This window comes from Syngnathus leptorhynchus, chromosome 14 (genome assembly GCF_054491065.1).
Source record: "Syngnathus leptorhynchus isolate UIUO chromosome 14, UIUO_Slep, whole genome shotgun sequence".
Classification (NCBI taxonomy): Eukaryota; Metazoa; Chordata; class Actinopteri; order Syngnathiformes; family Syngnathidae; genus Syngnathus; species Syngnathus leptorhynchus.
In genome coordinates, this window is record NC_141208.1 from 2,221,872 (window position 1) to 2,249,777 (window position 27,906).

General features: G+C 41.8%; 1 long non-coding RNA gene across 2 annotated transcripts in view; it reads left to right on the forward strand.

Moving 5' to 3' along the window:
• Positions 1-361: 361 nt before the first annotated feature.
• The window catches only part of LOC147045905 (uncharacterized), a 97,042-nt gene continuing 69,497 nt past the window's right edge, over positions 362-27,906 (forward strand). For both annotated transcript variants that reach the window (XR_015068162.1, XR_015068163.1), the window contains exon 1: positions 362-474. This is a non-coding gene — a long non-coding RNA (uncharacterized LOC147045905). The remainder of the gene's footprint in view (positions 475-27,906) is intronic.

Below are 27,906 nucleotides of genomic sequence, written 5' to 3' on the forward strand. Positions count from 1 at the left end.
ATTATTAAAACATTTATAGTTGAAATAAGGAAATGTACAAAGTGTTGATATTTGTATTGAAGACACATTTCAGAAAAGATCAGAAAATCAGTAAAGATGCAAAATAAACTTAGTGGGCAATTCCATCACATCACAGTCATTTAAACTACTGGGAAATAAAATACAATATACATTTATGGTAATATTAATTTTGATGAGCAGAGTTTTCTGCACATTGTTCTGCTTGGATAATTAATCAATACAATTTAAACGATTAATTTAAACAAGTGTGGCGCTGGTAAAATATTTTTTTTTTTAACAGCCCCTGCCGGATGAAAAAATGAAATATAAAACACTTCAACATAATTGTCGGACGTACGGACTTACCTTAAGTCATTGAACGCCTCAACAACTCCAGGTGGACACCTTGAAAAACAATTGACGACCGAGGATTCAGATTCAATTTCACTGCATAAAGAGCAAGTTCAATTTACGGTGAGTTGCATTGCTATGTTTTATCCAAATTTGACATAAGAGTGATTTTTGCTGTTTTCTTGAAGAGCTGCAATTACCATTAAGCAGCAATGTACCTGCAGTAGGCACAAAAAAAAAAAGAGCTACTTTGTTTGGATTGTTACCATCAATCAGGCGTTTTAATATAAGCGTCAAGTTGTAAATGATGTCGCTGTATGCAGATTCAGATGTGAGTGGTGTTTTTTAATCACGCTTCAAAGTGATGCGTTCATTTAGCTGCTGCACTGCAAGTGACTCTGTATTAAGTCATTTGAGTGTATGCAAAGTGGTTTGTCATTTTTACTTTTGCTGATGAATGTGGTGCAGCATATAATAGACAGCTTGATATAGTGATTAATTAAGGGAGGTGCATTTTTGCTTTTATGGTTGTGGCAATGTGATTAGTATCCTAATCCACACACACATTTCATCAACAATTCACCAGAATTGCCATCCTTCCCCAAGTCCTTCCCGTATCTGAAATTTATTAGAACATTCCGAACAGGTTACACCACTCTTTCCAAACACTGCAGCTCTGCTTATAGTATATTGGCTTTGTCCAGATTGGTTCCACCGTTTTGGAACTTCACCCCAGCTGATGATGTCATAGGTATCCCCCCCTGTTTCTCGACAGCGCGGTGGATAACACATTTACTTGGTTGTTTAATTCCACACTCGATGGGTAAGGATAGCAGGCAGTCAAGATTCAAATATTTGAAACAACATAACATTCAAATTTCCATAATGTCTCCTTAAAAATGGCCTACTTGTTGAATCCATATAAGATCATTCAAATGTTCCTGTTGGTATCAGTGTATGAAAGTGACTCCCAACATGCGCCCACTCTGTAGGGTAACTAAGTGGCTGTCTGCCACAGGCTTCTTTGATTATTTGTCCCTTGCACACTCCCGCTGCTGAAAAGCTAATCTTTTTGTGCTAATGAACGGTATTGGCTTTCCTAACAGGCTTTTAAAGAAATGTGATGGATTGGGGGCTAGCTGGGCGGAGGGAAGAGAAGGACATGAGGAGGCGATGCCACAAGTGCAGGGGAGGGGAGGTGTCAATAAGCACATCAGTCCCCCCCCCCCCCCCTCCTCACTGCCAGATGCCTTTAATGTATGCATCCGCACTCATTGACATGCTCGCATAAGCACCTGCATGCGCCTTTAGTCGCTCATAAATCTGTGAGCAAAACACAAAGGCAAAGTCTTTCGGTGCCAATAAGCCGAGAGATGGATTGTGGGAGATGTCTCCACCTTGACCGTTACTGTGATGAATGCCGGAGAGGGTGTTTACATGCACTCCTGTGTATTACATCAGTCGGGAGATGTAGGCGCGTGCAGATTGCTGGGGGAAATAAGTCTCAGGGAATCCATTTGGTGACCTCACCCGCAAGGAGACTCGTGTTTAAAACTAAATAGTAGTGTGAAAAGATTTTTAAATAACCCTTTGTTTATTTCAAAGTGCTGGTCCAAGGTAATTATGAATTTGTCCATTTTGTTCTCATTAGGGCAGGGATGCCAAAGTTAAGGCCCGGGGGCCAGATACGGCCCGCCACATCCTTTTATGTGGCCCTCGAAGATAAAAATTCCACATCGACTTTGTGTCAATACTAAAATTTCAAATTCAAGACCAAAACAAGTTTGACACTCCCGAGCTGCAGCCAATCGCTGTTTTCATTTCTCGTGGCGTTCACCGTAGTAAAAAAACAAACCAAAAAAAACATCTCGTTAACAGACTTCAAATGAATGTAAAACAATCATCAGTGTTGGTCTCCCTTTTTCATTCGTGTGACTTTGACAAGCCCCCTTTCCTTCGGGGCCCCTTCTCTGCTTGAATGACGCGGATAATCCCGTGTTTCCCAATCACATTAGCATGCTAGTAATGAGTAAGGCAAGTCAGCCATTAGATGATGATCCATAATTCATTGTTGACTGACATGATTACATTTCATTATCCCCACTCCGCCGAATGCTTCGCAACGGCGTGTACATGTGTGAATGTCACACAGATCGTACAGGACGTCTTTCCCATGTCGGCGACTTTGTTTGAAAGTGTTTTGGTGTTTCTCGCTCTCACTTGGCTCCCTCGGAGTGTGTCGTGTGTGTGATTGGGAATCAGACAGCTGTTATCTATCACTGACAGAATCCCTCCATCAACCCGCTCGTCCCGCTGTCAATCACCACGTGTCGTCGCCGTGCTTGTGTTCAAATGGCTCTTTTCTCCTTTGTTTGTTCAAGAAATAGGTGCGTGTGTAATGTCCAAGCCCTCACCTTGAATCCTCTCGTCCTGTTGTTGTTGTTTTTTTTTTTACACCGAATGGTTCCTCGATGATCCCTCAGTAATTAGAGAAATGATTCAAATTTATTCAATACCAAGGTGATAATAGTTCTAGTTTTTATTCTTGTGGTTCTCGACTTGCCGACGTATTTTTCCACATTTGCCACGTGATGTCATCAAGCACCGAAAGCGATTATGGAGGCAAATTAGGAGGCTGCGCTCTTTTTGGCACACTTCATTAGAAATCATGTCTCATCACATCTGCATAATGAGTTACTGAGTTAACCGGGATTGTTACATAATTAGAAAACATTTCAAAAAATATATACTGTTTGGATATGAAAAATGAGGAGGAATGATCATTTATGATCATATACTTTTAAGCTAGTCAATATGGCTGCTGATTGATGGAGAGAGGTTTTATTGAGTCTCTGGCAATAGGAATAAATGCAATATTTCTCTCTGTCACACTTTTCTTTCCTTGCATCTCATCTGCATCCATTGTTGGCCCATTTGTCTCTCTTCGCTCGGGTTCACTGGCACCTCGCGCCCTTGAAATTTCCTCATCCTTGCGTCATTGCACCTTATTTTCTAGCTGGCGATTGTTATTGCACACGGGTCAATCTCGGAAAAGTATCAACAACAACCTGAGAGTTTCAATTTGTCTAATTAACACTCCTTCATGCTTGCCCATCATTCTCCTTTGTGAGAAAAAAACAAACAATATTTATTTTGGATATGCATCAAGAATGTCGTGTTAAAAAGCTTTCCCGGAGTTTTATTGGGAAGTCGGTGCTCAGCCATTTGATTGATTCTTAAATTGAATGGGCACACACTTCTTTTGTTTACCGTTGGTTCCAACATGGCGGTTTCCTGAGAGGCACCGCCACAATTTGTACGCGTGCTTTGAAGTTCATCACGCTGGGTGGCGAGAAGAATTGGAGAGGATCGGTCTTGCTCGTTAAGCTTTGGCGGCGAACAAACAAAGCGCCACTTGTTGACTCTTTTTTTTCCGACACAGACACGCATTGAATTGCTGTACAATTAGCCGTGATTAGAAGACTATTGGTGTTGTTTTTTTGTTGTTTTTGTTAACACGTGAATTAGCTTGTTTTTAGCATACATGCTAAGGTGTTGGATATGGTTAAGATTTGAATGATTTTAAGTTAAACTTGTGCAAGATTTTTGTTTGTTTGTGACTTGACCGCCACGTAACGTCATTGGTAGTAAACCATTGGATTCCATTTGACGAGTTTAGATGTACACGGTAGTGAATGAGTCAACAGAAGGGTCACTTTGCGAATTTGGAATAAGTAACTCTTGCCTGGCACGTTTTTCGTGAATGATGCCCTTTATGGATTGAAATAAGTGTGTGAAAAAGATTTAACGCAGCATTTAGACTTGATGCATTTATATCTAATCAATGTGACTTTTAATAGGAGTCGCATTCCATAAATAACCGGCAGTGCTTTCGTCCCGTGTAATTATTATTGCGGTGAGTGTTTTTCTTTTGTCAGCATGTGAGCTTGCCAAAGCAATCCACAGGGCAGGAAAAGAACACTCTTCACTCTTTCTTCTCACTTACTTTCCAACCACCCCGCACCCCCCGAGGTTTTATAAAATGAATATTTTGCCCTAAAATGCAAATATGTACTTTTTTGGTACCATATAGTTCCAGTTTCCCTGACTGCGAGGTGTTCTATGAAAGAGACGCCACCAGCAACATGATTTCATTCTGACATTGAAACAATCCCCTTGACATTGACGCACTTTTTGGGATGAGTTTCCTAGAAACTAAGTTTGAACAAATTTATAAGCTCCCAATGAAGAGAACTTTTACTGATAACAGCCCTTTATTTTTATTGAACTCGCTGATTGGTCGAGTAGGAAAATATTGATGCTTTATCATATCAAATTCTTTCAAAGTTTTTCCCAATCATGTCGCCTTTACGTTCAGTGCCAGTATCTCGGCACTTCCATATCATGTGAATCATTTCTTCATTAATCCTCTGGCTGCAATGCTAAATGGCGTGTGAAAAGATGAGTTAGATGAAATGTCTCGGCTGACTTGCTGCTGGGCTCGTGACCTTTTCCCCAAAAAATGATTTTTGCCCTCACAGTATTTCTCCCGTCGAGAGCAGCTCTTCACTCCTAAATTCCCCAAATTAACATTGTTGAAAAGGTGAACCAGAAGAAGTATTGATTCAATATGACTGCAAACCCTTTGGTGAAGAGTTGAGTCAGATAAAGGAAAAATATTTGCAGCAATTGTGAATTGAGTTGGATCAAGCTGAAGGTGCCTTTCTCCTTTGCCTTGTCATATTTATGCTGTTTGCTTCAAGGTGAATCTTTACGTCAATGACTCTCTGTCGGCTATTTTATTTTTCGATCCTCGTGTTCTCTTTGTTCCTGCTCACATCAATGGGCCAGTATGACGGAGTAAATCTTAATGGTCAGGCATGTGTCTATTTGGATGTTTGTGTGAAGTATTTGCTCGCTCAGCACCGGCACGCCCCTTGGGCACCAACACACGCCTAGCTGCCCGCCTCCTGGATAGCCACAATCAATATCACGCATGTGCAAGCACAAATAACGCTTTGTGTGTTCGGCAAGTATATTTAACTCAAATGATAAGTTATCAGAAAAAAAAAAACTAAACATGCAGAAGGTAAAGAAACAATTTACTTTTGGGTGGGTTTTTTTTCTTGTCTGGATTTTTTTCCCATATTTCCCGTCGTCTCTTGTAGCAAACACATAATAAAGTCTTTTTAGTGTTTTTGGAAAAATTATTTGGGTTTTTATGAATTTTTTTTGTTGGTTTGTGGACCCCTGAGATAGCCTTGGCCACCCCTTGGCCCCCTTTAAGGAATACAATCTAGCTCCGGCTATGGCCTTACGTATTTGTTTGCATATAGTGGTCACTTACAAAGACCTAAATAATCAAAGCGCTACAGCAGATGCTACGATGCATCATTTTCTCAAGACCCTACTTTAATCATTTAACTTATTCAACGAAACCTTGTTGTCACAAATTTGACACACTATTTTTGGTAATCGGTTCAAAGTCACATTATGGTTGCAAAACGCGTAAGAGCCATCTGCATACATTTGAAGAATCCTACAATTAACATGTTTTTTTTTTCCCCTCACGAGTGCAACGTGGCAGCTGCAAACGCTCTCATCACATTCTTTGATTGCCACATTTGATATTTCCTGCCCATAATTGTAGATGGCAGCTTTGCATAGCTATATCGGTCTGCGAGAACGCACAGCGTGGGCTCTCGCTCCAATCAGTGTGTGAGTTCATGGTTGACAGGTCTTCATCACGCATAAGTGCAAAAAAAGGGGCCCGATGAACTGCGGAGCATTCGTGAGGTGGAGGATGAGCCAAATGGAGAGGGAGGGGACCCCACTGTGGGTAAATAGTATGGACCAGGTGGTGTGAGCGTGTGAGATGAGGCGAAAGGATGCAGGCTGGGATTCAGCTGGCACCTGCCGCCGACAAGTTCTCACTTGAGACATCCAACCAAGCTGCTTTCAAGGGCCTCGTAAACTTTCCTCTTCTCCCCTCTATTGGGATCCCATCATTACCTGCTGATTACAGAGCTGTCATGTCTTCCATCTAACAGGCCAAGATGGTGATTGGCACCGGAATGACTGCGCCTCTCTGGTGTTTGCTCAAGCGCGATGGCCTCCTTGTGTACACGACTCTGGAGGCTACCGCATGTGTGTTTAACAGTCTGATGGGCACCCGACTTTGTGCTTCCCCCCCCCCCCCCCTCACCTCTGGTAAAGAGGAGGTGAGAGACAATCTTTTGGGGAACAAGCTAGCCAGATTGTTTGGCTGAGTGATGGTCACATTTGCTTCCCTCGCTCGTTGTCGTTTCTCAAAAATTCAACGAATTGAAAAATAGTTGGCGCACGCGGCGTTAAGTTATACCTCGCAGGCATTCCGCAGACACGATATTAACACGTGAGGCTGTTAAATGCAAGTGTCCTGATTGGATGTTTGACCTTTAAAGGGTAATTGCCACTTTTTAAAAACTCATAAAAGATTCGGAGCGTATGAAAAGAAGCCCAAGCCATTTTTTTTTTTTTTTTTACAAGAAACTTCAAACAATAAATGTATATTTCTCCATAAAACATGCAGCTAGTTATGGCCAACTGGCCTGTAAGAGAAATCCAAGTGAAAACTAAGTCAGATTGTGTGCCCTTAATCTTTGCTCGTAAATATTTCAATCCTATAAAATCACCCTCCTTTATGTAGTAATGTGCGTCTTGCTGAATTTTCGAAACCGTTTAACCCGTAGAATCCTTTAAAAAAAAATAAGTTAGTTTCTTCAAAGCCCATTCTATTTTCTTCTGTCGGCTTGACAGAAAATTGGGGTCTTCAAGTGACATTTTTTTTTTTTTTATGAGAGTCATACTGCCTTCAAGTTAATAGGTGCCTTCCATTCACCTAGCATGAAAGTCTCAAGTTTGAGCTGTAGCATTTTGGAATATAGATTGCTTCGTGCACCCAGACCATTGATGCTTCAAAGCTGCCCGAGTTCTTCTTTGGCTGTCCGGCCTTTTCAAATGGTTCCCCATAAAAGAAGAATAAAAATGGAACAATGGCAGAGTGAAAGTAGGGATGGGAATTGCCTGAAAGCAGACCACAAGAGAAGCCAATAGAGAAAGTAAAGTTAGCAATCGAGACGGGTAAGGCCACTCTGAAGTCATGGAATTCGAATTTTTTTTTTTCCCCTCGGCAATCTAAACACTCATAACATGTCCATAGATCAATTTCCAATCAGTTCCTGGATCATTCTCACAGTTGATGGCATGTTCTCCATGACCAGTGGAACCCCGCGAATGCCCGAGTAATCATTAGCATATCATTATTTCTGCTTAAATGCACCTATCGTCAGCGCAGAGGCCCCGCTGCGCCGATTCAACATCATTAGCCAACTTGACTGGTTGGAAGCATTAGCGACGCAACATTACACAGCGCCACGCAGTGGGCCAATGGTTGAGAAAACGAGATGGCGACTCCTCACTTGTCATCTGTTGCTCAATGATACCTGTGAAGAAATTTGCTCGTTTTTCTTCCATTATGCCAGAGCTGTCACTATCGAATATTTTCACAATCGATTATTCTGTCGATTATTCCATCGATTAATCAGCTATTATTTGATTTTGCCTACAACCTTTTTTTCCCCCAATTATTTATTTGATTGCATATAGCGATAAACACAACAAAATAATTTAATGATATTACACAAAACAAATATTTTCAGAATTGATTATTCTCTCGATTATTCCATCAAATAATCAGCTAAAATTTGATTTTGCGTACATTTTTTCCCTCCCAGTTCCTATTTGATCAAAATGAAATAATATCACCTAAAACCCATTTGAACATGAATTCCATCCTGTGTGGCTTCACAGTGAGTCGAGCTAAGGATATTTTCCTCCCCGTCACATACGTGTTTCATTGAACAAAAATGGACTTTGTGACTGTTCCATGTGCCAACTTTTAATACAAAGTCGGTGAGACACGGAAGGGAAACAGAAGCCAGCTCACACAATTAGATGCACCATCTGCCTCGCCTCTCAACAATCCCCGGCGTGAGAAATGAAAATACCAGCCAAGTTAGTCAAGTCAATGCCACACAATGGCTTGTTTGTATTTAGACTCATTGCATGCTAGTGTGTTCAATGAGAAGGATGATTACAACCTCCCGTCCATTTTTATTTCTTTTTTCCACTATCAGCATCCTTTTCCAAGATCTTCATAACAAAAGTTTATACCCTGTGGCTGGTCTCATTTCTCTTTTCCCTCCCCTTCTGTTTTGTGCTACTACACCAGACTGAACTGGGATGACTTAACCTTTCTGAGGAACAATACCATTACAAGCTTGAATGGATTCCACCGTGTGTGCATACGTGTGTTTGACTTGCGGACATACACATACGATCATCCTGAGGAAGAAGAGGGGGGGGGGGGGCAACGGCACGGATGCAGCTCTTTTGTTTTTGCTCTTGTTCCTGATTACCGTTTGTTTTATTAATGCTATGCTAATCTGTGTTTCCTCTCCTTCTGTCTACTGCCGGGGAGGGATTGTCGAAAGACGCTTGATGGAAAAAGATTCAGGAGGGATCTTCTGTCATTTATTTTACTTTTATTATTGTTGCTGGAGAAAAGGGACATTTAATTCGATCTTTGTGTAAGATTGTAATCGGATGCTCCTTTATTTACTTTTGTGTCCATTTTTACATCCTGTAGATTGTCTGCGGAATATTTCGGTGTCCCTGAATTGTTGGTTCGATGAGATAACTACGCCTCAACATGGCTGTATTTTGTTTTAATTTCCATTCACCTGCAGGAAGAAAGGTCATGAAATATTAATTAGGCGGCTCTCTCCAGGTGATGTGCTGGGCCTACTGAGAGCACTTTGTGTGCTTGTAAGTCTTTCTGGAGCCTTGTGTTCTGCCTGCTAATGAACACTGTTTCCGAGACCTTTTGGCCTCTTTCTTTTGCGTCTCGCCGTCCTCTGCCCCTCTTGTCTCTCATCTCAGCCTCTCGAGTCCTGTTTTATTCTCACTGCTTTATCTGGCTTCCGAGCCCGGTTTAAAGAAGTGGCCTTGAGCCGCACCGGCGTCTTGTCAATGCAAATAGATCCCCTCGAGCTCCTCTCATTTCTGGACGTCCTCTCAGAGATGATGCGGTAATGAGGGTGTTTTGGATCGTTCAGAGAGACTTTTCATAACCTTACCTGTTCTTGCACTCCAATCTGCTTTCTCTCTTTTTGCACTCTCATGTTATCCGTCTGTAGCCTAAAGCGTTTTTGCTCTTCTTGCCTTTATTGATCGTACGTGGCCATGAAGAGGTGTGAAGTTTCATCGAAACAAGAGACAGACATTTTGCAGAGCATCGGTCACTATTTGCAGAGGATAAAGAATGCGCGAGTCTTATAATGTTGTCTGTCGACATGTGTTGCTGCACCGTTGCTTAAAGTGGACAAACACTGCCGCATAGATGTTATTTGTGTAATTGTCTTGCATATTATTCTGTGGCTTCATGAATGAAAAGAAATTCACCGACTTGTTGCTTACTGGGCCTAAAAGATGACTTGTAGTATTTTTTTTCTTTTCCAGCTATGTAAAATCTTTCTACATGGCTTCACTTTTTCAACACATCATTTGATTCACCCTGATGTTCCAAGATTGTAGACAAAAGTCAGTTTTATTTTTCAGTTGCTCTGTATTATCTTGGAGTTGAATCCTGGAGCAGATTTGTGCACAGTGTTTGAAAATGTCACCTGTCACATTACATGATAATTTGCGTACGACAAAGGCATAGGAGCCAGCGCTCCCCCGCTAAATTATTCAGATTGTATCTTGAAATCAGACTCCATTTAAATGCATATATAGCATGAAGGATTTACCAAATGGGTCTTTAAAGACATCGCTAGAAAAGGAACACAATACTTGGAAGAAAAATAATACTTTCAATCCTTCCAATGTGAAATCAAGATGTCAATAGTTCAAGTTGCAGCTATTTTGTGTCATTTCACAATTTCCAAATGAATGGACCAGTGCATACGTGTCCTTTTGTAAAATGTGTGAGTCTGCCATCCCATTAACATCCTCCATTTCTGCCTTTGTAGTCAAATGTGGTACTCCTGATCAAATAATATGCATACTAGATTTTCATTAGACAGACCTCTGGAGTATGTTCATATTTTGTTGTTTGCTTCAAACACTTTCTTCTTAGGTTAGCATAGTGGCTCTTTTTTACGGGCACTCAGAAATTCATTATGTTTTTTTTTTTGGTCGTAAAGTTGTCAAAAGGTTTTCATAAAGACAAGGATTTGCTTGTATTATTCACTAAATTGCATAGTCTAGAATCGCCATTATTTTTAGGATAGATTATTGTATTGATTATTTCTTTGAATTAAATGATTAATTGATTATTAAAATACAAGGCGATTAATTTCTTAATCGATTCACACCTCCAAAGTGGTCATCAATATTCTCAATGCTTGAAAAAAATTCTAGTTGTAACAAGTGTGAATTTCTGCTGATAACGCTGTGCTACACTAACTGAAAAATGTAAATAATTCTTTTGACAAGCGAGGAAAAATAATCCCTTGCAGCAGTTCATTGCTGAGACTAAGAGGTAAACTTGCCGAGAGGTGTTTAAAAGAGAGATGTATTACTTTGTACCTAGGAGAGGGGAGAAAATTGGTGACCAACGGACAAATAAATCAGGGGTCATTCCCGTGCTCTCGGTGATTCATGGCTTTCACACTTAAAAATTGGAATGTGTATGAAATACCCTTGAACGCTTTGCCTTCCCTGCATCTGATGCGCCAGTGAATTATCGCTTTTACGTCGAGCTCGCTCACGTGCAACCCTTTGGAGAAGGCTAGCCCCAATGTCCGGGGCTAAAGGAAGGCTCTCATGAATAATGGATGCTGCTACGGAAAGGCCACGTTGGCCTTGAATATGGATGCCCTCCCCTGGAGTCAGCTGGAGATAAGGTCTCATAGCTACAATTCACAAATGTGCTCTGAATGTCAAAATACTTTTTTGGGACTTGCGGAGCAATACGCAATCGTCTCGTTGGCAACTTGATAGAGACGGAATGGCAACAACTTTAAATGTGAGATGGAAAAATCCTGTGATTTAATTTTGGGCATTTTAAGTAAGATTGAATAAAATTTAGGCAAACCCAGAAAGTGTGCACAATATTTGGTCAGAGGCCATTGCTTTCGATATGATTACCTCTCTGCAGGACAAGCCCTGCTCTGGTATCCAAGGCGTTCATGCTTTGCTTGTGAACGGCGGGGTTCTTATTAAAAATTGATCTGCAATCTGTTTTGTGTCGCTGCTGAAGAATTCATTAACACCCCCCCCCCCCCTTCCACCGGCACTCAACCGCTCCTTTTCGTTTTGAATGTTTGGGAAGCAAACAAACGAGACACAGGAGATGGAAAGAGAATGACGAGATTGAAAGGTTCTTAGAAAAGAGAGAGATTTTGCTACACTTTACTGTAATGTTGCTGATAATGAGGAAGATGATTGGGCGATAATGGGCGAGAAAAAGTTGTCTATTCCCAGTTCAAGATGATTGTGGTTTTAAAGGCAAGCGTTTCCAGGAGACAGACAGAAAGGTATAGCTTTTATTTTCAAGAAGCCTTTTATCTTTCTAAACATACCACTCGTTTACAGCAGGGGGTTTCAAATGGTTTTGTCCAAGGGACCACCATTATAACCAGGAAGCAACTCTGGGAGCTCTGCTTTGGCAAAATAATGTTTTATTTTGCACCGAAGGCTATTTGTTTGCATCTGTGTGTCTATTTTGGGAATCTCAGCTACATTTGAACGGGTAAATAATTCACAAAATTAGTCAATAAAATCAAAATAAATCAAGTCTAAATAATGAATTAGTTTTAATTATTTATTTTTTTACAATTATTTTCCATTTTCAAATTCACAGACCTACAATACAGCCACGGACTACTAGAGGGGCGCGGACCACTGGTTGACAATCCTTGGTTTACAGTATCTTCTCCATACTTTCTTTTTTGTCGCTTGCTCTTCATCAGTATAGAAACGGCCTTCGCTTCCATTATTCTCGCAATGTTTTTCTTTCCGACCAAGTTCAAAGCTGCGATTATGCAAACGTAAGCTGTCAGTGGTAGAAACGAAATTTGACGATAATTTATTTCTAACCCTCTTGACCTGTTAAGTGTTTTTGTCAAAGGAGGAGTTTACAAATCCAATCTTTTTTGTTTTAACAGACAGTAATAGAAAGAAGACAAAAAATCATTCCACTCTGGACTCGTATTGTGTGTGCCGTTTTGTTTTCCAATAATCAAAACCACCATTGGGAGGGAAAACAATCAATCAGGTGAAGGGGACCTTGAGGATCTGAATGCGGGATTAGAATTTTTGCTAGACAGGTACGCTTATCAACTTTTCCAAAAATTTATTATCATTTCTTTTTCTTGTTCAGTCATAACAGGTCAAGCGTGGCACAGCAAGTTGCATTCTAATATGGATTTAAGTACTCTAGTAGGGCCCGTATGTTATATTCAAGACATTTTTTCAACCTCATTTATGGACAAAGTTACTCCATTGATCCACAAGTAGGAGCCAGGAACCGATTCATCAACCTTCTTTGTGATGTTGTATTGCTCAGACGTGACTGATCCTCTCACATCTCGTCTCACGCAAGCTAGCAATCTCGATCACAAGCAAATTTCACCCTCGCGCTACATTTTCACAGCACGCTTTTGATTCTGAGCTGATTAGGGGATTACAAAATAGATGTCGACACTATTCGCTATGTATTATTGTTACCCATTGATCTCCCGTTGCTGCCTACATGCTGCATTAGAGCCGCCGCTGCTTGAGCGTGGGAAAAATCTTTTCAAAGTCAACATCCTCTTATACCATTTTTTTTTTTGCGTCGGGACTACTTGTGAGTTTACTCGTGGTCCACAAACGGCGCCACGTAAAAGCAACACCAGCCAATCGATAGTGATCTGCTTCTTTGGATTGTCTGCTGATGGATCTGTCCTTCCAGGTGGCCTCCAGCAACAATTTCCCCCCGAATTGAAACGCCTCTGGGCCCTTTAGGGGCTGGTTTTATTAGGCTGCCGTCCCCCCACACCCCCCTCATGGCCATCCATGAAGGATGAAGCCATCTATATATCATCAGTCTCTTTGGATAGAGCCCAAGCTCCATCACCATAGCGATGGATGCTTATCCGCCACCCAAGAGATTTTTCCCGAGAGGTAGGAGATGGCGTGTCGAGCAACAGATTTCAAAGCTTTCAAAGCGCGTGTTGTGTGTGCGTAGGTGCGATTCTGTCTTCCTTCTGTTTGGCTTCCATTTGTCCCTATGAATTATAGATCAGGGGTCACCGTGGGATTTATGATAAAGGCGAAACAGATTCCCTGTCAAGCACCTGAGTCCCGGCTTCCATTTTGAAGCCAGCACTTTTCTCCAAGATGGAACGGCGAGTGGATCCTCCCTCGGCTCTGTGGCACCGTTGTTGTTTCTGTCCCCCAGAGACGCTCCCTTTTCTCCATCCAAAGTGGAATCCTGTCGAGCTGTTTGCTCCTTCATTACCTCATTACTTTCCCCTTTTCATTCCTCTCCTGCGTGCCGTCTCTCCAAGGATGGCTGCTCTAGGTTTTCATTACGCAACAAGTCAATCTTCATCATGGCAAAAAAAAAAAAAAAAGGCTCGGCACAGCACATACAGAAGGAAAAGGTTTGATCATAGTTTAATGGCAGATCTCGTCGTATTCCGACCACATGAAATCAATTTTCTTTGGAGTAAATGAAGGTTTACAGAGGCTAGACCTGAAATTTACAAAGAATGGCTTCCTTGCGTTAGGGATAAACCCATTTCTGCCATCCACTGGATGAGATACATGGTTGCGTCGTTAGATCCATGGGTGGTGCTAGAAGAGGCGGGGAGGGGGGTGGGGGGGTCAACAGGGGCACCATCTTGGATGCTAGGCCAGATCATTCACTTTTGGCTACAGTCTAGTAACAAAGTGACACACTATGGTTTTGTAATGGTAATGTTATTTACGGTAGTTAATTGCCACACTCCTCTCAATGCCATCTCGTAAATCTCTTGTTGTTCAATGAAAGGTTACTCTTAAAAAAAAAACACAACTTGTCAGCACGACCAAGGACACGAGTTTCAAAAAAAAAAAAAGAAATGAATTCTACTGCACACAATTTTTTACTGCTTTTTGAACCCCGCTCAACAAGCAATGGTGAGCATCGTTTAGCATCTTCTTGACGGACTGGATCAATAACCAGTCTGTTTTTTGTTGACGTATATTATATCAGAAGGTGGGTAGATTTCTATCCACTCAGTGTGTGTGTGTGTATTGGAATGTGCATGATCTGGGCCCATGTTCCCATGTGTGGCTCTTGCGGGTTCACTCGTGTGTGCACGTGTGTGTGATGAGCCATCGCTAATGGCTTTCGGTGAACACTGAAGGGCAACTTGGCCAATGAGACTTGCTGAGGAAGTGAACCGGGGTCAAACAAAGTTACACATAAATCATTTAATAGCAACTCTGCCACAACGGTCACCCATTTTACCACATTGCACCAGGAAATAGCCACATCCCATCAATATCAACTTAATAATGGCAATTTTTTTTTTTATGATTTTTTTTTTATCATTGTTAGAAATTATATGGATGATCATTCCGAATGACTTTTGTCAGGTTCAGTTCCTATTGTGGCTGTTGTGTGGAAATAAATAAATAAAAAAGATCCCCCTTTTTCGTAAATATTTAATGAAGCATTTCAGAATCAGTCAAATCCCATTTTAAATGGCTGATCGGTCTGTAAAAAGCTTAACGAAGTTCTCTTAACGTCAACGTCATGTGACGCAAAGGTCAACTTGGATCGTCATGACGATTGCATTTGTATCCACTCTCCGCATCATTGTTTACTTTAATAGTAGTTTGTGTGGATGCGGCCGGCACTGCCTCACCTCTGTTTTACCCCGAGTTCAACCAGAGTTCACCGTCTCCCCTCCGCCACTTAATATGTGTGTCAGGGACAAAAAAAAAAAAAACGTTGTACCTTGAGTTTCCCCAGAAACCACTTAGCCCTTGTGCTACAAGTTATGACGGTGCAGATATAATTGGTCTGTGGATTTACTGTGTAATACTCAACTGTAAATGTTCTCACATATGAAAATGTTTATTTATGAGACGTGCCGAGTCTCTGATGACGTGGCATTCTGCGTTGTTGTGCCTGTTTTATAGCCCGCTATGGCGTTACGGTTTCGACTATTTCCAAGTTTGACGGATGTGTGTTATGTGACGGACAAAATTCTTCCCGCTACTTTCCGGTAGTCTCGATAATATTGAGGTTCACGTGTGCAGCTGTCGGGGTGTGAATAATTGATCCCATCTGAATTATTGGGTTTGTAAATTAATATAACCCCTGAGATATCCTTGGCCACCCAAAGGAAAAAAATCCTAGCTCCGCCAATGTCAGGCTTCACTCACTTTACCGTCAGAGCAGTTGACAAATGGCCATTGCTTTTGGATTGAAAAGAAAAACCAGATTTATTCAAAGTTGTCATGGGACCAGCGATAATGAACACGCTACTATTTTTAAAGGCACACATAAAAAAAAAAAAAAAAATAATAAACTACTCCGAATTGTAAATGTTTGCAAATGAACTGCTGGCCTTTTAAAAGCACACTGCAAAGTAAATGTCGGGAATAATGTCAAAAAATCCACATAAATAACTTAATCAGGGAAGACCTTGTGTAAAAAAACAAAAACAAAAAATCCACACAACCACATGGAGAAATTTACATGAAGGAGCTTGATTGACTGAAGCCCTTCAGACAAATAAGCCATCACCCGGATCTTCTTTGACTCTTTTGTTGTGTGTGTGTGAGGCAACCTCATGAATGAATCCAATGCTTGGCCTCTGTTTGAAATATGAAGCCACTCTCAGCAGTACAATATTCCAGCAATAGAACCGCAATCAGGCGTTAATTAAATGTGGGTTAGGACTTTTCTATGATCTCGCTCAGCTTACTTTCTTTCTCTCCCTCTCAGCCCCTTCCAAACTGCTTTCTCTTCTTCACAGCTTGCCTCATCATCAGGTACGGCGTACCTTTTCGTTGTAATTTTCGATCTTATACGGTAACGTCCTAATTAAACCGAAATTTGGTTCCCGTCTGACCTCGCCTAATGCACCGCGGGGCCTTTTGGTAACAAAAGAAAGCATTATCTTGTGACTAGCAATAGATGATAGCATTAGCCAGACATTGTCACTTCCAAGAAAAATTGCTGAAGGTTAGATTATAGTTAAATATGCCGTGGAGGCTGTTCCGCTCGTATCCCATAATTAATGGATTCACAGAGTCCTCATAAGGACTGTAAAAGTACTTTGGCAGTGTGTGTATTTCCACTCTTTTGTGGAACGGGAGACTATCTATCCAGGCTGACCTTTTCCTTAATTGCTTGGTTTGGTTCTGTCGCTGCTCATTTCAGGAACGGCGGCCTGGCTAAAACCACCGCAGACTCCCAATTGTCTGTGGTCCAAGCTCACTTTGCTAGTCACCGCTGACATGGCTGCGACTCGCACGCATTTAATCAGAGGTGCAGCAAGACGACATCAGGTGTGGAAGGCCACTCGGGAGTCAAGGTCACATGAAAGGGCTGCACGAGAAGACTGATGTTTCTTCTCTGTCCTTCCACTGATAGATATTTGCCATCTTGTAGATGAAACGTGTATCTATTTCCTCCTGTGAACATCACTCACGTCTTTGTTCGCGGGGCAATTAGGAAAATATTTCTTTGATAATGCTTCAAGGTTTGAATTAGAAAGCCAATAATCTCCTAATCAGATGTAATCTTGAGGCGGTTCTGAAAATCTCAAAGTAGCTGAGAAGCAAAGAGGATTTCATATCGTGGTAGACGGTGAGCCAGTCATGCGACGAATGCGCTCGGTTTAATTGGTTATAAAACAAAAGTAATTGTTGAGAAGAATGAAATTCTTTGTCTCTCTTGACAACAGCTCCTTCGCGATTTTACATCGGTCGGGGGCGGGGTGTTCGGTTTCAAGAACGAAACGGTTTCTGGTTCTCAACGGGTGATAATGAGGCAGTTATTCCTCACTTCTGCCAACCCAAGAGCTTGATCGCTAATCTGCTTGCTCCATATTAACCCCATTAGGCTGCACCTGGAGCTCGTCGCTGGCTGGCTGGCGCCGGTTGTGGTCTTCACGCCAAGCTCGCGTGATCATCAGCATAAAGGTTCCAGCCGCCCCCCAAGTGCAAATGACACAAAAAGTAGTTTCATGACCTTTAACTTGACTTTGAAAAGGTTTAACTTCTGCTACCTACGTAGACTTGTCTTTCTTGTCTCCAGTATTTCCCGGCAGTCTAATTGGTACGCGGGCATCCCCTGCATGGATTTAGTGTTGCGCGTGCCTTAATTTAATTGAAAAGCTGCAGAGAGGAAGAAGAAGGAGGAGGAGACAGGAGGGAGCGGATGAAAAACAGATAAATAAAAAGCGGAAGCAATCTTTGTCGGCTGCGCTGGGCGGTAAAATGTCTGTGCGCGGTGAATAATGCATGCGGGAGATGGATAGGTTTGCTTGGTTAAAGCTCGGGACTGCTGGAGCTTCATTACCGAGATGTTTGTATGCTGATGGTGTGATTCCCGCTCCTTGGCTCTGACCGAATTGTGGCCGCAGCGGTGGCACCCCCCCGAGCTATCTCATACTTCCTTATTCATTTTCTCTTTAAAGCACCCCCCCCTCCTCCTCTTGTGTAAATTTTAATGGCTCAACCAACCAGCGCATTTTTTCCTAGCTGCTTTTACAGTATGTAAATGAGTCGTATATCAATTGATTGCAAAGCCTTAAGATGTATATAGAAGAAGCATGGCGGCGTTAAAAATGCATAGAGGGCTAGTTTAAAAATCAAGATGCGAGTCGGCTACGCTCCAAATGCTAAAAGACTCGTATCGCAAATCATCTTTCCCCATTGAAATGAATGGGAATGCCATTAATACGTTCCAGTTTTTCAAAAACATTATAATAATCATAATAAATAAATAAATAAATAAAATTAGATTTAAATAAATACATATTTTAGTTTGTGGAACTGTCCAGTATTAACGCAATTAAAGCGTTTTTGTCACACATTTTGTTCAATTTGCATTCTTGTCCCAATACTTTTGGAAGGGAGTGTCTAACTGTGAAATGTGTCGTGGTTGCTGCTGTCGTCTGCTGATTTAACTAGATAGGCGGGGCAGAGTCGGGAAAAAAGCACCAATCATTCAAAAAGGCCTTTATGGTAATGAGTAACAGGAAGCCCAACAAATTAAAAGATGACCTTAATTGAATGCGTGTGCTGTAAAATGGTGGCGTTGAGGATTTCCAACAGTGGTGATGTCTTAATCTATATTGGAAAGAATTTTCTTTCGGCTTTGTGTGTATTAATCCTGTTTTTCTTTCTCCATCAAAAGTACGGTACCAGAGGGACTGGTGCATATTTGTCAAAGAAAGTAAACAACCGCTTTCACGAGCACTCTCTCTGGAGAGTTCCTCTGTGGGGCGTTGTTTTGGTCGCTGTTGTTATTGTTTCAACCCTCTCCTACCTTTTGCGTCTCTAACCTGACAAAAGGAATGCAAATAACATGTTCCACGCACGCATTTGTGATCATTAAAAAGTTTCTGCATCAGATTTTGCTGTCAACATATACAAGGAAGGAGGGAATTGATTTCCCCCGAAGCTCCCCGGGAGTACGCCGTGCCGTCACATTAGCTTGTTACTTTGACTTAAATGAAAGACTAAAAGAAAAAAAAAAACACTTTCATGTTACAGCGACGGTATTAGAATAGGTGAAGCTCAAGGTGTGTTATTGTGGAAAGGCCGGGCCCGTGGCGCACAGCGTGCTGTTTTATATTCCATTCCATTCTATCCAAGCCTCCTCATCAGTGGATCAGGGCTGTGCGGTCTCACGGGCACCCCGAGATATAATTACTTTGAAACGCAAAGAGAACTGAGAGAAAAGACGAAAAGACGGAGAAGCTGTAGGAATGAATAATGAACTTTAATTATGCTTTATGGCTACAATTATAGAACCAAAACAGAAAGTCAATAAGCAGAAACATTGTCTCATTTTCTCTGGTTGTGGTGGGCTGCTCTGTGCCGCGGGCCAAGCAAAATAAGAAAACGTCAAGGGGGGGAAAGAAAGAAACCAGAGGGATCGTATTTATCAGAGAAACAGAGCGGTCTCTAAATGTTTGATTATTTTTGCTCTCATGTTGGGATGCTCCTCTTCTCATCGCTAATGGCAACCTCTGCAAATAATAACGAGACAAATTGATTCCTACTTTTGCTTATTGTTTGATGCGCTTGTGACGGAGAGCGGCCGAGTGCGGCGTCAAACCTAACCTGACATTTTGTTGACTCACTCACCGAGGATAAGGATCACTGGGATTAGGGCTTTGATGATCATGTCCCATCGGCAGCGGCGTGCATAAATACGCCGATACTACACAAATTCATCTATCAAGGGCACGTTAATTAAAAGGAGCAGTTCAATTAGTGACATTAAGGAAGGGATAATAGAGAAAATTGTACGCGCCGATGATATGCCAGCTTGTCAATAGTTTGTACTTGCACTGTCCTTAAAAGAGCAGGTTAATTTGTTTGGGGGATTTATTTTGTTGAATCAATGCTGAACTGTCAAGACCGTACACCTTTTCTTCTGCTCTGTGTGATTTTTTTTTTTTTTTTTCGTGTCAAGTGGACGTAGCAAGGTTGCCATGAGCAACGTCCTCACAGTTACCCAGAGTATCATGTTGTTACCCAGTGATGGCAGGATCGTCAAATACATGTTGCCAAAAATCCTCGGCAGTAACAAATTCCAAGGCTGTTTATGAATGATATTTTTTCTAGCAGTATCCACTTAGTTTTTTTTTCATTTGAAAAGGACTAGGTCAAGATTTTATCATATAAGGGGAGTGGATTTTATCCAACGGAATCGCTGAAGTCGTATATTTTATTGTTCGTAGTAGCTAATTATGTTAGCATCTGGCTAATTATGAAGCTACATGTCATGCTAATTTCCAACCATTTTTAATATAAGCAGGTTAATGGCCTGTTTTGGTTCCCCTATTCTTACTACATGCAAGACGTAAAACAATACACATAGCCACAATGAACTCGCATGATTTTTTTTTTTTTTGCTGCAGGCTGCGACAGTATGAATCAAGGGTGACAATAGCGTGCAGAGTGGAGCCCTGTGAATCCCATTTTCATCATTTACCTTAGGCTAAATGGATTTGAAACACTGTTGGAGCGCTCACCCCTCACACTGCTTTGTCTACTTACATGTGAAAAATGGTTGAGTTCCAACTCTGCCTTACTTTTTCCGATTCCCTCGCATTCACTCTGTCTCCATCCAAACATCGACATTATTTTTTCCGCATTTTCTGCGGATGTCTGTATTCAAGCCATCGACGGCCTGTGATTTTTGCAGAAATTCAGAATTGTCTGCCTGCCGTGGCTCGACTTGAGCTTACAGGGAATCCAATGCCTGATTGTTTTCCTAAATTTGGTCATTGATCCTTTCAAATCAAACGCCCTCCACTCTGTATGAGATCACAGTAAAGTCTCCTTTGTCCTCCTCCCTGTCTCCAAACCTCCTCCCCTCCTGTTTGATGGCAACATGTTGATCTATTATTGACAATCTAATGTGACTCGCTTGACGCCTCTCCTGTCGGCCCACTTTTCTCCGGTCTTCCCTAATTCACCGGCACTGAACTAAACACACACACTTGGTCAGTCATGCAAACGCATACTCGTACAGTTTGAGTGTGCCGGGAAAATAATATATTCAATATTAAAAATAGAAAAAAATGGCCTATATATACAGTATATGGTATAAAGTGTGTGTGCATGCATACATGAGTCCATTTGAGTGCGTTTCCCCTGTGTTGACTCTTAATTGTTCTGTGCTTCTGAGAGTGTGTGTTCTGTTCTGCTCAGTCCACAGCAATTGATCTGGAGAATAATGGTTGGTGGAGAGTCTCAGGTCTCTGAAATCACCGTCTGAAACTCCTTGTAATTACCTTTGGGACCTCTTGCAATGATGAGTGAGAAGCAGAGAAAAAGCCAGGGAGAGAGGGCCTGGAAAGTGATAGAGAGAAGAAAATGACAGAGAGATTGAAATAATATGTGCACACACTAGAGTCCAAATGGAAACCTCATTGTTTTGGTTTTTAAGAGATTCCCATGGACTGGCTGGCTGATCAACACGACGAAATCACAATCGGGAACGTCACTCTGGTTTAATTGTGGTCATAATATGAAGCATTTTAAATGTGAACTTACATGCCATTTTTTTTAATAGTGGCTACAAAATCCTATGGATGCTACACTGAATGATATTCCAGATCACCTCTTTTAATTGTCTATAATAATGCTAGCTAGCATGATGAGTTAGCTTTTACACCAGTGGGTTTATCAGACCAAAGCCTTGCAGAGGGTAATCCACTTTTCATCCGAGTGGGTATTTTCATATATTTTTAAATTCTCGCAATGTATCGGTTATATGAAAAAAAAGATGCATGTCTGTCTTTTCTATCGGCCAAGCAAGTTTGCATCACGCGTTCCGCCTCATTCCCCCTTAACTGTGTGTTTGTGTGGCCATCTCCTCTGCGGCAGACAAACTGCTGGAGAGCAGAGGCCAGACACAAAGCCACATACATCAACGCTATCGCTGCTAACAAGTGCAAGGCCACAGTCGGCTCCGGGTGTCGCCGCGGCTTTCGGGAAATCATTCATGCTTGCTGTTATTTCTGTTGTCCAGGCAAGGCGGCTTCATTCCGCAGCACAACATTGGTATGTGAGATGAGTCGAATCTAATAGATAAAGGACAAAATTGATTCTCGCAAAAGGGGAAACGCCTGCACATTCACCTGCGAGATGAACATCATCAGTAAGCGCAGCGGTCGGGGCCAGTAGCATGTCCTTGTTTATGTATCATCATTTTTATTCCACACCTGCAAAGAGATTACATCAGAGGCAGCGTGCAGATGAAACCGGAGAGCAGGAGGGCAGAGGCAGAAAGCGGTAGAGCCCAAATGAAAACAGGAGATTACTGATCAACACGGGATGAATTTTTCATTCGCTCTTTTGTGAGCTTTTCTTATCTGGAAACATGAAATGCTGATATTTTGCTGTTTCCATGCAGATGTCTACTGTATTGTTAGCTGGATGAGAAAGTTGTCAATTCTCAGCATGACTGCGCTAGGGATCAGCGGCATGATGTTAAAATTGAATTTCAACTGAGAGACTCCAGCTCGGCCTTTTGTCGTGGTTGCCCGTTTGGATGGCAAAAAGCGTTTTCCGAGTTTTAGATTGTTGTCGGAGTTTCAACCACGTAGGAATTTCCAAAGATAAGACCGCTGCTCGGATGACACGGTTAGCTTGCGCTCATGTGGTTAGCATCCGGATTAGCTGGCACGCACAAGGGTGGTGTCCTTGTACTGGAGATCATCAGCGAGCGGCGATGCATGTCTGCATGCTGATAACATTTGAAACATTAATGCGACTTTGAAAATAGCACATTAGGGGTGTATTGACTTTGAGAGGTAAATGCTGGCAGGTGTGCCGCTGCGCATACACACCACATGCATGCTCGACACCCCCAACGTCCTTGTAATTGCTCTTCTCATTGCCCCAAGGACGGCGTGAGGTGGCGTATAAGCTACATAATAAAACATATTCTCCAGGTTGGTAATGCATTTTTTGCCTCCTCCAGCTTGATGACAGCTGGAATTGAGCTCCCCGTGTTGCGGAAGGTGATCCATACTAAATTCCTCCCGGCGGCTTGGAGCTCTGTGTCAGGGAGCTGACCTTCTCCTGACAAGTAGTATAATGAGTTTTGGAAAATAAACGCCCTCCACGAATGAGTAAAGTTGCTATTCAGGTTTTCCTTTCATATCTTAGGTGGAGGGAGGAGACGCTTATATTTTAATCACCCAGCTAGCACCAAGCTAGCATCCCGCTTTAGTGATTTTTGACGAATAGAATTGCAGCTGTTGCACTTGTCAAGTGGAAGATGAAGACTTGTTTTGTTTCTCCGAGATCACCTGGACTCCTTCTGGTGCGGCTTTGATAAAACACGAGATGTTTGTCGTAAATGAAAATGCTTTCAGTTCACCAGAGCTGTCATTTATTGCGGGAGGCGTCGCTGTCATGTGAGACAAATGAAACATTTCCCAGCATATCTCTGCTTGAAAAGAAAAGAAAAAGTGAAAAAACCCTGACTAACAAGTAAACAAATCTTAAATCATGATTCGCAATGTCAGTTTCCATTATGAGTGACGATTGTAAGAAGATGAAGACTTTGCCGATCGGTTTTAATCGGTAGCGGGCGTACCACAATATGTCACAGGACTCGAGCAGCACTTAAGGAAATAGAAATATATTTATTTTTTTATTTAATAGCAATTGCTCTGAACGAAACGTTGACTGCAGTACGTCTATATAGACAAACAACACAGTAACACAATTTAGTATATTCAATTAACCATAAATAAAATGACCTTTATGTAAAGTTATTTAGGCCAAAACATGTTTTTCGAAGATAGAGTGAGCCAGAGAGCAAGTGTTTAATGACCAATTCAGTGTAATCCCCTTTTAGATGGGTGATTATTCACGGCAAGGCATTTCATTTACATCTCGTACAGCATTGCGGACGATAAAGAAGTGTTCACTTTACACAGAATTAAATTACCGCATTGATTTTTTTTTTTGGTCCCTCTTAAACTATTTTTCTGCATAAAGGCAGCTTTGCGCATTAATACATCTTGAAGCATTAAGCGTTTCCGTCCTGCAGTTAGTCATCCCTCCAGGGTTTATCTTGTCGGCCATTTGCACGCTGTTAAACACTGTAGCTTGCGCTCTATAGTAATAAGATTCCAATGCTCTTGCTAAGTAACACAAGAAAGCGAAGCCACTTTAAATTCACATTTGCTTGATGCTGAGCAGGTCCCACGCACATACACACACCTGCACCTCCTGCCTGTCAACGTCTTTTCAGGGTGAAATTAAGTACTACTTCCAATTACAATGGGAGAAAAAGTGCTTTTTTTAATGTGTGTGTGTGTGAGTGGAATGATGCTGCTGAGAAAACGTGCCATCAAAGTAGTTGAGATCAATCTTAATTGTATTACGTGAACAATCAGGCAAAATACTTGACAATCAATTGCACTAATTGATTATTAAGGCCATTCCTCCACTGAACTCAATTAAGTGCCGGGGCTTTCAGAGCATAACACACAGGGATGATAAGACTCTGATTGAAAGTGAAGCATGTGTTGCTCTTCTTTGGATCGGCTCCCAAAGCTGACCCCGGGGTCAGCCGTGACGGACGCGTGCTCCTGTTTTGCAACTGACAGACGAGCGGGCACGAGGACTGACGCCGGCGCAGTTTGAAAATGCATCGGCCGTGCCTCCGCATGCTGCCACGGCCATTTTGGCCAACTGTCTATCACGAGCAGCATGCTGGACATTATCTGCTGAAGTCCGTTTCACGTGGGCGGGCGCGTTTGTCAGAGCGGTGTCTGCGTTCGAGCCGGACGGGAAAAGAGATAAAAGATGGAGTAGACTGACAGATGTTGTGATAGATGAAATCTTTGAAGGTTAAAAACATGAGGACGGGCAGCCCCGAGAGAGGCAAGTAATTAGAAGAAAAAAAAACCACACGCACACACAAATAGTCAATGTCTGATATCAGCACGGGACACAAATGTTGCCTCCTCTTGTAGACTGACACGTAATGAAGATGGCTTTGGCTTTGCACCAAAACCAAAAGATGAAGTACAACAAGAGAATCAATTCCCTCCTCCCTCCTCTCCACTTCCACTCAGAGAGAGATTTACAGGCCAAGTTATGACAGCAAACAATAACGACAGCCATCTTTCACTCCGGTAGTCAGACGAGACAGTAGCCGCACACAATCGAATGGGCCGCAGTGTCGTATCTCGCATCTCGCATGCGTGTGTGTGTGTGTGTGTGTGTGTTTCTCCATGTCATCACTAAATGTGATTGTCCTGCATTGGATTTATCCATTCAATTTATTGCTGCCAAAGATAAAGCACTCTTAGCAAAGAAAAATTGACTTTTATTGGCAGTGTGGCAATGCATGGGCAAGCAGAGATGGATGAAGAGTGAAACTTGAGAATATGAACGGGTAAAAAACCCCAAACAAAAAAACGAAAGGGCACTTTGAGCAGTGATGGGCTGAAAAGCAGGATGAGCAAATAAAGAATGGATGTGTATAAAAAGAAAGAAATTGACCAGAGTTGCTTAAAAGCTGGATCAAAGTGTGCATGGATCAATAGATATGGATGTGACTAGGGAGACTTTTAAATAAGGTCTTTGCTTATGTCCTGAGCTCCAGTTTCACAAAGAAACTCAAACTGTAGCGATCAATAAAAAGCCGAGTGCTGTCCTGGCTGGAGCCGGTGGCTCTTCTTGTGTGGTCCTGTCTGTGTCTCTAGTTGGCTCGGTTGGGCACCCCTGCTTATGTCTGCACTCTCTGGATGCTTCAACAGAATAATATGATATATATATATATTATATATTTAAAAATATATATATATATTATATATTATATATATAATATACACACACACACATAAATATGTCCATCTTTTTTGGGCCAAGTGCAGCATTTGGCCTGTGCGTTTTTTTTTTTTTTTTTTAGTGTAGGAGGCAAGCCAGATGAGCCGAGTCCAAGATACTGGCATGGGAGTGCTCTCCATAATTTGTTAGTTTAACAACAGAATATTGTTCAGCCAAGACATTGCTATTTAAGCGACACGGTCTGCTTGCCAAATGACCTTCGGGAAATGCCACAGTGCACAAAAACACCACATGAGACTGAATGGTGGATTTTTTTTCGATCAAATTATTAACACAAGATGCAGCCGCAAATGACTGTCAATGATATGAGTATGATTACCTTGATACTTAATGGTACTTTTGTGCACACGCAACTAATTCATTCCGAACACCCCACACACATACACACACGCACACACCTATGCGGTCTTTTTATTAATTCCTGACCAGCCAGCGTGAGTCATTGGCAGCCTGTGGACATCATTTATTAAGATGCAGAGCGTTGCTGTGCTCCAGTGCTTCACAGCAGCCTCTGGCTTGCCCTGTGTCAATATAAATGCTAGGCTGCGTTTGACTCGAATGTAAGTTAAGCCAAAAGGAGAACTCAGGTCAGACTGTTGATTCCTTTTTCGGTTTCAAGATGAGGCATGAATATGTGCATCTTGTATGTTTTTCCCCACATGAACTTGATTTGACCTTCTCAAAACATGTTGGTGTTCAACAACGTATTGCCTGAAGGAGAAATACTCAACAGGTGTTGGATCTATGAGAATTTCAAAAGATGTCCATTTGTCTCCCAAAACATTCGAGTTCGAATCGTCGGCCTTTTCCACAGAGTCAGCTCGGATTAATTTTTCCCAGAGTCCAGTTTGGCTCCCGCTGTGTCAATGTCACTTTCCCTGACGACTCTTTGCTTTTTTTTTTTCTGCGTGCCCCTGCTGTCTCATCAGCCTCTTTGCCCTTTCCCTGTCAAGAGACACCCACATACTATATGTAAAACCATTTGAGATGCTTCAATACGGCACATTGATCTCGAACCGAATCTTTCGAACAGCTACCAAACAAGACATCCGACACGCTTATCATATAAAAGGCATACTAGAAAAAGCACAATTTGTATCCTAACATTGTTCATCATGAGCATGACACAAAAATCCATATTCTCACACAGTGGCAGAAAAAATTGCTTTGAGAAATGTCTGTGTTGTGAGTTTTAAAGTGCGATTCAAATAACTGCGAAAATAGCGACATGAATAATCGGCTAATTATGTAAGTTACGGAGCCACTCTGAAGATTTGAAAGTATTTATACAGCTTTCTTCTGAGCACGGCGGCAGCCTTTTTATCTGCACGTCAAAAGCAAAACAGATCGCCGAGAGCCTCCTGCTGCTTGTGAAAAGGCAGCTAAGTGTGTTTGACTTCGGCGAACGATCAAAGCCAGACTGCTGGCTAGTTGGAGGCAACATCTGCATTGTCGTGGATGAAGAGCTACACGTGATGTGATGTTCACGTGAGCTGCTGGATCGTTTGCTCCAACTGGAGTCAGAAAATACTAAATTCTCACCTAGGATTTCAGGAATCGTCAGAATCACGTAATCGAAACCAAATTGAAAGCAAATCAAAACCAGATTGCAAGCAAATCTCTCAATTCACTTTTTAGGGGTCTTTAAAAGATATAAGAAGAAAAAATCCAATTGAACAAATCCAATTGACCATCCCCTTACATGTATTTATACAATTTCCGTCATCTAAATAATATCCCCCTTCTCATTTCCAACCCAATTATTTTAGATGAGCAAATCCAAATGAAAACACCTTAAATAAAAGTAGAAGCTGGTAAACATCACAAAGGCTGCACAATCCTCAACGTGTCCGTCAGACTTGTTTGGTTGAAAAATAATTTCATGGCAAGGCAATAACGTTC